This window comes from Cervus elaphus, chromosome 3 (genome assembly GCF_910594005.1).
Source record: "Cervus elaphus chromosome 3, mCerEla1.1, whole genome shotgun sequence".
Taxonomy (NCBI): Eukaryota; Metazoa; Chordata; class Mammalia; order Artiodactyla; family Cervidae; genus Cervus; species Cervus elaphus.
Genome location: NC_057817.1, coordinates 23,445,913 through 23,454,440, shown reverse-complemented (window position 1 = coordinate 23,454,440; position 8,528 = coordinate 23,445,913). Strand labels below are relative to the sequence as shown.

The 8,528-nt window shown below is 40.1% G+C and overlaps 1 non-coding gene across 1 annotated transcript; it reads left to right on the top strand.

Annotated features, from left to right (window-relative positions):
* The first annotated feature begins 4,431 nt into the window (after positions 1-4,431).
* On the top strand, positions 4,432-4,538 carry LOC122686537. The gene has a single exon (XR_006338814.1). It is a non-coding gene; the product is annotated as a U6 spliceosomal RNA (small nuclear RNA).
* The last annotated feature ends 3,990 nt before the right edge of the window (positions 4,539-8,528 follow it).

Sequence of the window (8,528 nt, the reverse complement as noted above, 5' to 3'; positions counted from 1 at the left end):
AGCTGTGTGACCTTCAGCAAGTAAACTTAATCTCTCTTTTTCTCATATGTTCAATGGGCCAATTCAGGTTTGACTCTTGGTGTTGTTGTAAGATTGAAAAGAATATCTCTTCTCAACAAAATATTAGCAAGCTGAATCGAATAACACATAAAAAAAGATCACATACCATGACCAAGTGAGAGTCATCCCAAGTTCACAAGGATGGTTCAACATACACAAATTAATCAAAAGAAAAGACAAAAACCACATGATTATCTCAATAGATGCAGAAAAAACATTTGACAAAATTCAACATCCATTCATGACACAAACTCTTAGCAAAGTGGGTATAGTGGGGACATAGCCACTATAGCAAAAGCTATTTATGACAAACTCAAAGCCAATATATTAAATACTCAATGGTGAAAAGTTGAAAGTCTTCCCACTAAAATCTGGAACAAGACAAGGATGCCCACTCCCATAGCTTCCCTTCAACAAAGTATTGGAAGTCCTAGCCACAAAATTCAAACATGAAAAAGAAATAGAAGGTATCCAAATGGTAAGGGAAGAGGTAAAATTGTCATTACATGCAGATATGACACTATATGTAGAAAACCCTAGAGACTCCACACAAAAACTACTAGAACTGATAAACAAATTTAGCAAGGTAGCAGGATACAAGATGAACATACATAAATTGGTTGCATTTCTCTACACCGACAATGAAACATTAGAAAAGAAATGTAAGAAAAAGAACACCTTTTAAATCAGAACTACAAAAATAATATACCTAGGAATAAATCTCAACAAGGAGGTAAAGGTCTTATATTCTGAGAACTATAAAATATTTAAAAAGGACACTGAGGACGATTCAAAGAAACAGAAAGATATTCTATGTTCCTGGATTGGAAGAATTAATATTGTTAAAACTGCCATACTACCCACAGCAATCTATAGATTTAATACAGTTCCATCAAGCTACCCAAGAACTTTTTTAACAGAACTAAAACAAATAATCCTAAAATTCATGTGGAATCATAAAAGACCCAGAATTGCCAAAGCAATCCTGAAGAAAAAGAACAAAGTAGGAGACATAACCATCCCAGATTTCAGACAATACTACAAAGCTATAGTAATCAAAACAGTGTGGTATTAAGACAAAAACAGACATATGGGCCAATGGAACAGAATAGAGAGCTCAGAAGTAAACCCACATACCTACAGTCAATTAATTTTCAATAAAGGAGGCAAGAATCTTAAAAAAAAGAATTAATATATGTGTATGTATAACTGATTCACTTTGCTGAACAAATGAAATGAACACAACATTGTAAATCAACTATACTCCCACAAAATTAAAATTTTAAGAAAAGAAACTCTGCTTGTGGCACAGACTTCTTGTGGCCCCCCATACCCATCTCCTCTTATTCTATATAAGAATAGAAATCCTAATTTTTGTAGCCGCAATACATGGCTGTGTAGAATAAAGACAACATTTCTCAGTTTCCTTTACAGCCAGATGTACTCATGTGACTAAATTCTGGTCAAAGAAATAAGAGCAACAAGAAGTGATGGAGAGCCAAGCGCCATCCTGAACTGTGGGTATGAGGGCAATGCCTAGGAATGGCAGAGCCATAAGACAGGAGGAACCCAGACCTTTGGTTTTCCCAGAGCCATCAGATCAGCTGTGGACCCCACATGTCCTGACTCTTCTGTGAGTGACAAGTAAAATTCTCTGTTTTATAAGCCATAACAGAGACTCGAAGGAAGAGTGGCTTATATAAGACAGAAAGATTGAGAGCAGAAGGAGAAGGGGGCAACAGAGGATGAGATGGTTGGTTGACATCACCAACTCAATGATATGTGCCTCTGGATACTCCGGGAGATAGTGAAGGACAGGGAAGTCTGGTATGCTGTAGTCCATGGGGTGGCAAAGAGTTGGACATGACTTGGCGACTAAACAACAAACACCTATGATCATTTCATCTGATTCTTTTTTACTCATTACAAACATGCCTGAGGGGAAGGAAAAGAACAGAAAGAAAAGAATGTGTTTGGAAACTGAACCCATTTGCCCCACCTCCCAAGCCAGAGCTGACAACTGGGCTTGCTGATCTGAGCTAGGCGGGGTCAGTTCCAATGTCTGACCAGAATTTGGACTTAAGGTACAGAGTCAGGGTCCTTTGGTCACATAAGCTAAGCAAGGAAGGGTGACATTGTGAGCTGAGCAGCGGCCATGCACAGAAAAGCAGATAGAGCTGGCCCACAGACAATGAGAAGAGACAAGAGGGAGGGTGGAGAAGCAGGGATAAGGGGCCACGGATCCCAGAGAGGACAGTCACCCCACAGCACAGGCATGCTGGTCTCCCCTGAAGCCCCCAACACTAGTCATCCTTGGATTTCATGAGCTAACCTTGCATCCTTTGAGTAAAGCCCTTGTCCGTCCTATTTATGTGATATCATGCATGTGTATATCTGTAAATACTATCCTTCATTTACTTTTGCTTAAGCTACTGTGAAGGTTTCTGTTACTTGCAAGCAAAAGAGCCTAGACTCTGATGACTCCCAGCGCAGGCACCCGCCACCTCACCTCGCCTTATAAACAGTGGCGCTTTTATAAACTCACACACACAATGAGGACTCATCAGGAAATGACCGGCACCACGGTGTTTTCCCTCGGAGAGCTGTCAAATTAAAAACAAGTAGATAGTCTCCATGTGGGTGTTCCTGGGACTTTTATTTGGCAACTAAGCCATCACTTATTGTTTCTCAGACGCCATTTACATGAGATCAATAGTCAGAAATTTTCCAGGTGCAGTTACTCTGATAGTGTGTGCCAGTCATTTCAGTAAACACAAGATCCTGAACTTGATTTTTCTGCTAAAGCAATCAACAGGGAACACACAGCCACATTTCTGGTTCCACCCCTGGAGCTTGCTCATACTCTGATGGTAATATTGGCCATTTTAAGGCTACACAACTGCGGGACGCCCTTCAAATTGTCAAGCAATTACCCCAAATAACACTGTGTTGGAAAAATACCTTGGATTTCTCCATAAAAAGAGAACATGATGAGAAGAACAAGGTAACTTGTAAATCCAATGGCTTTTACAAAATAAGAAAACAATAAGAAAAATTACATTTAATACTGCCCACTTAGATGGCCCTAATCGCTTGATTTTTTAAATTTGAATCCTATTATCAGCTAAAGTTCATTGAGGAACCTAGACCAGACCCCATGTAACAGACATCCCACCACTGAGGCAGGAATAAGAAGTGGTCGAAAATGATAACTATGGCGTCTAGCTGGGCTGACTTGGGCTCGGGACTAGGCTCTGCTTGTGAAGGGCTGTGTGACTTGGGACGGGTGGCCCAACCTTTCTGAATCTTGGTTTCCCCATCTGAAAAACAGGGATAATAATGATGACTACCCTGTGTGAGGATGAAACAAGATATTGCATATGGAGCACACAGCACACCTGCACACAGTAACTCTGGGTAATTGTTAGTGGTAACTATTAACTGTCGTTGTTGAAGTGGCTGTTATCACGGGGTAGCCTGCTAAGCTGAAGGCTGCTGAGACTCATAGGTCTGGATTTCAAGCTATTTTTGCAAGCAATGAACTACTAAAAATAGGAGGCAGTGTTTACTCTCATAGCTTCGGGGAACAGCTATGACTTGGTCTCTGACCAAGTAGATTCAGTGGTGGAGCAAATGGCCTTCCAACTGCCTCTCAGTTCAGACCACATCCTGACTGGACCTCAATCCAGGGAGGTTTGGACAACCCAGAAAAGCAGGCCGAGCAAAGCTCTCTAGGCCAGGCCCTTGAGAGGCATCCCAAGACAAATGGACCTATGTATGATCCTTCCTGTTTCACCCAGGAGACTGCCCAGAGGGCACTTCCTGGTCCTTTTTCTCACCACCACCACCCCATGTATTGTTGGGGCCAGGATCTTAGGGAATCACAGGACACATGGCTCTGATGCAGAAAGGAGCTTCCTTATGTCCCAAGAGTAGAGCAGTGAAGGGGACTTTGCTACAACCCATCCTGTGGACTATTCTGACCATAATTCTAGAGTTGCTGCTGCTGCTAAGTCGCTTCAGTCATGTCCAACTCTGTGCGACCCCATAGACGGCAGCCCACCAGGCTCCCCTGTCCCTGGGATTCTCCAGGCAGGAACACTGGAGTGGGTTGCCATCTCCTTCTCCAACGCATGAAAGTGAAAAGTGAAAGTGAAGACGCTCAGTCATATCCGACTCTTAGCGACCCCATGGACCACAGCCTACCAGGCTCCTCTGTCCATAGGATTGTCCAGGCAAGAGTACTAGAGTGGTTGCCATTGCCTTTTCCATAATCCTAGAGTTGGGAGCCACCCAAACTTGATCCACTCCTGGTCCAAGGGACCCACCAAAGAGGTCCCAAGGGACTCACCTCCAGAAATAATACCTCCCGTGCTCGCTTCTGCAGCACATATACTAAAACTGGAACAATACAGAGAAGATTAGCATGGCCCCTGAGCAAGGATGACACGCAAATTTGTGAAGCGTTCCATATTTTTTCACAGCAGGATCCTCTATGACCCACCTCCCAGAATATTGGAAATAAAAGCAAAAATACACAAATGGGACCTAATGAAACTTAAAAGCTTTTGCACTACAAAGGAAACTATAAGCAAGGTGAAAAGACAGCCCTCAGATGGGAGAAAATAATAGCAAATGAAGCAACAGACAAAGGATTAATCTCAAAAATCTGCAGCTCAATTCCAGAAAAATAAATGCCCCAGTCAAAAAATGGGCCAAAGAACTAAACAGACATTTCTCCAAAGAAGACATACAGATGGCTAACAAACACATGAAAAGATGTTCAACATCACTCATTATCAGAGAAATGCAAATCAAAACCACAATGAGGTACCATTACATGCCAGTCAGGATGGCTGCTATCAAAAAGTCTACAAACAATAAATGCTGGAGAGGGTGTGGAGAAAAGGGAACCCTCTTACATTCTTGGTGGGAATGCAAACTAGTACAGCCACTATGGAGAACAGTGTGGAGATTCCTTAAAAAACTGGAAATAGAACTGCCATATGACTCAGCAATCCCACTCCTGGGCATACACACCGAGGAAACCAGATCTGAAAGAGACACGTGCACCCCAATGTTCATCGCAGCACTGTTTATAATAGCCAGGACATGGAAGCAACCTAGATGCCCATCAGCAGATGAATGGATAAGGAAGCTGTGGTACATATACACCATGGAATATTACTCGGCCGTTAAAAAGAATTCATTTGAATCAGTTCTAATGAGATGGATGAAACTGGAGCCCATTATACAGAGTGAAGTAAGCCAGAAAGATAAAGACCAATACAGTATACTAACGCATATATATGGAATTTAAAAAGATGGTAATGATAACCCTATATGCAAAACAGAAAGAGACAGATGTACAGAACAGACTTTGGGACTCTGTGGGAGAAGGCGAGGGTGGGATGTTCTGAGAGAACAGCATTGAAACAAGTATACTAACAAGGGTGAAACAGATCACCAGCCCAGGTGGGATGCATGAGACAAGTGCTCAGGGCTGGTGCACTGGGAAGACCCAGAGGGAAGGGATGGGGAGGGAAGCGGGAGGGGGGATTGGGATGGGGAACACATGTAAATCCATGGCTGATTCATGTCAATGTATGGCAAAAACCACTACAATATTGTAAAGTAATTAGCCTCCAACTAATAAAAATAAATGAAAAAAAAAAAAAGAAAGAATACCTCCCAAAGTCTCTTAGAGACCTGCCATACACCTTTGAACCTTAATTGGAAACTGTACACATTTCCTGCATTTGATGTTTCCAACTATAGAAAATATGATCTCAATGCCAGCATGTTGGATAGCTCACTTGACTATACACACACACAGACACACACCCCCACACACCCACAGGTATGGAATGTATGTGTGTATGTGTGTGTGTTCTATAAATATAGAGGGTTGACAAGTTTTCTTCTTGTTTCTTCTTGACCTCATCTTGCAATCTATAATATGTGCCCCATGTGTCTGAGTCTATAGAGCTATCACAGTCACCAGCAACTGAAGAATGATGTCTAATATCTTAATGACTTCTTTATTATAACTATTTTTGTTATCAAAATTTTGGTGAAAATTTCTCAGTAAAGTCTATAAAGAAAGGAACAGGAGGTAAGAATAAAAAAAGATTGTTGTACAGTGTATCAAGATGCATTAAGAGTGAGTATCCATGCATAAATTTTACTCACACACAGATACAAAAGCACCGAATAAAATCATGGATCCTAGATTATGAAAGGGATTTAAGATTATTCACAAGCTGGTTAACTGAAAAAACTAATACATTAATTTGCAGACAGTGTGACTGTCTAAAATAAAAACAATCCAAAAGACTCTTTTGACAAACCACAAGAATTAAAGATTGCTGGATACAAATGAATATTCAAAAAAAAAAAAGTAATGATCCCTTATCGCAACAGAAAATAAGATTCCATTAACAGCAGCAAGGAAAGCCTGGAGAACTTACAAAAAAAGTCTAACAAAGGAAATATAAGATCTTTATGGATAAAGCTTGATTGAGGTACATAAAAATTCTAAGTAAGTTGAAAGGATATGCCATGTTCACACATGGAATGGGAAGACCCAAATCTGTCTATAAGCTCATTGTAATTATGATTAAAATCCATAATTTTTCCCATGGCACTTGACAAGTTGATCTATAAGTTAATATCAGAACAAAAAAATAAGAAGATAACTTAGAAGAGCAAAGATAATTCACCGCACTAGATAGGAAAGCTTATTATGAAGCTAGAGTAATTTCAGAAGAATGGCACTGGGGGAGAAACAGACAAATAGAATAGCAGAACAGAACACAGAACCTGTAAACAGATCCAGGCTTATGGGAAAACTTGATAAATAACAGAGATAACATACAAATCAGTAGGGAAAGGATAAAGACTATTTCATAAATAGCGTTGGATAAGTTAGTTTTCCATATGGAAAAATAAATTTTTAATACATACTTCCCCCATCACAAATTAATTTTAATGTCAACTCAATAGCTAAAGTGGAAAACAATACTTTAATATTTTTTATGATCTTGGGGTTTGGGAAGATAAAACATAAAGAATAAGACTGGTAAATCTGACAATGGTAAAATTTTTAATGTTAACCATCATTTTAAAAAGTGAAAAGACAAGCTGAAAATTAGAAAATATTTTAATGCATGAAGTGAAAGTGAAAGTCGCTCTTTATGACCCCATGGACTATACAGTCCGTGGAATTCTCCAGGCTAGAATACTGGAGTGGGTAGCATTTCCCTTCTCCAGGAGATCTTCCCAAACCAGGGATCAAACCCAGGTCTCCTGTACTATGGGCAGATTCTTTACCAGTTGAGCCACAAGGGAAGCCCAAGAATATTGGAGTGGGTAGCCTTTCCCTTCTCCAGGGGATCTTCCTGACCCAGGAATCAAACCAGGGTCTCCTGCATTGCAGGCAGATTCTTTACCAACTGAGCTATCAGGAAAGTCCTATTTTAATGCATAAAACCCAAAAAAGGTGTTTTCAATGTATATTTCAATGCATAAAATTCAAGAAAGGATTAATACCCAGGAATATGCAGAAAACTTACAAATCAAACAGCCCAACTGAAAGTGGGCATAGGATAAGGACAAGGAATTCTCAGAACAGAAACCCGAAGAGCCAAAAAGCATACTAGCTAGTAGTCAGGAAATGACCTTCCATGTGATATCCATTAGATTGGCAGTGGTTAAAAACACAATACCAAATGTTGAGGATGTGGGGGAAAGGAAATTCTCACACACAGTTAGTGACTATAAACTGATACAATCTCTTTGGACAGCAATTTCAAACTATCTGACAAATTTGACAGTGAGCACACCTAAAGACCCCAGCAAAGATATTGCTAAATGTATACCCCCTGAGAAATACTTGTATCCTACCCACAAGAAGTCACATGTCAGGATGTTCTGGGCAGAACCACGTATAGAAGAAATAGACATATTTTAAAGTTTATTAGTAAGAAAATGAATAAATAAATAAAATTTGGTACACTCATGAAATGGGATATACAGAGCAAAATGAATTAATTAAATGAATTAACTTGAAAAGTATCAACATAAGTAAATCTCCCACCACAATGTGGAATCATAAAGGCAAATTGCAGAAAGCTAAGATGATACCAAGCTTTTTCATCTGAGTGGAAGCCATCACTATGTCCCTGACTGATCTCATCCCTGGAAAACTGTATGTGGAATATTCCTAGATCAGGAATCAAACCTATGTCCCCTACATTAGCAGGCAGATTCCTATTCACTGCGCCACCAGGCAAGCCTGGCCTTGTTCCTTTTTAAATGCAATATCCTCAGCAAGGCCTCTCCTCAGTACCCTGCCAACTGCCTCACTCCCCCACCTCTAATCATCTGAACCACAGTATTGTGTTTCATCATCTTCACACAGTTACAGATATGTACAATTATTTCATTTATTCATATTCATTTATTCA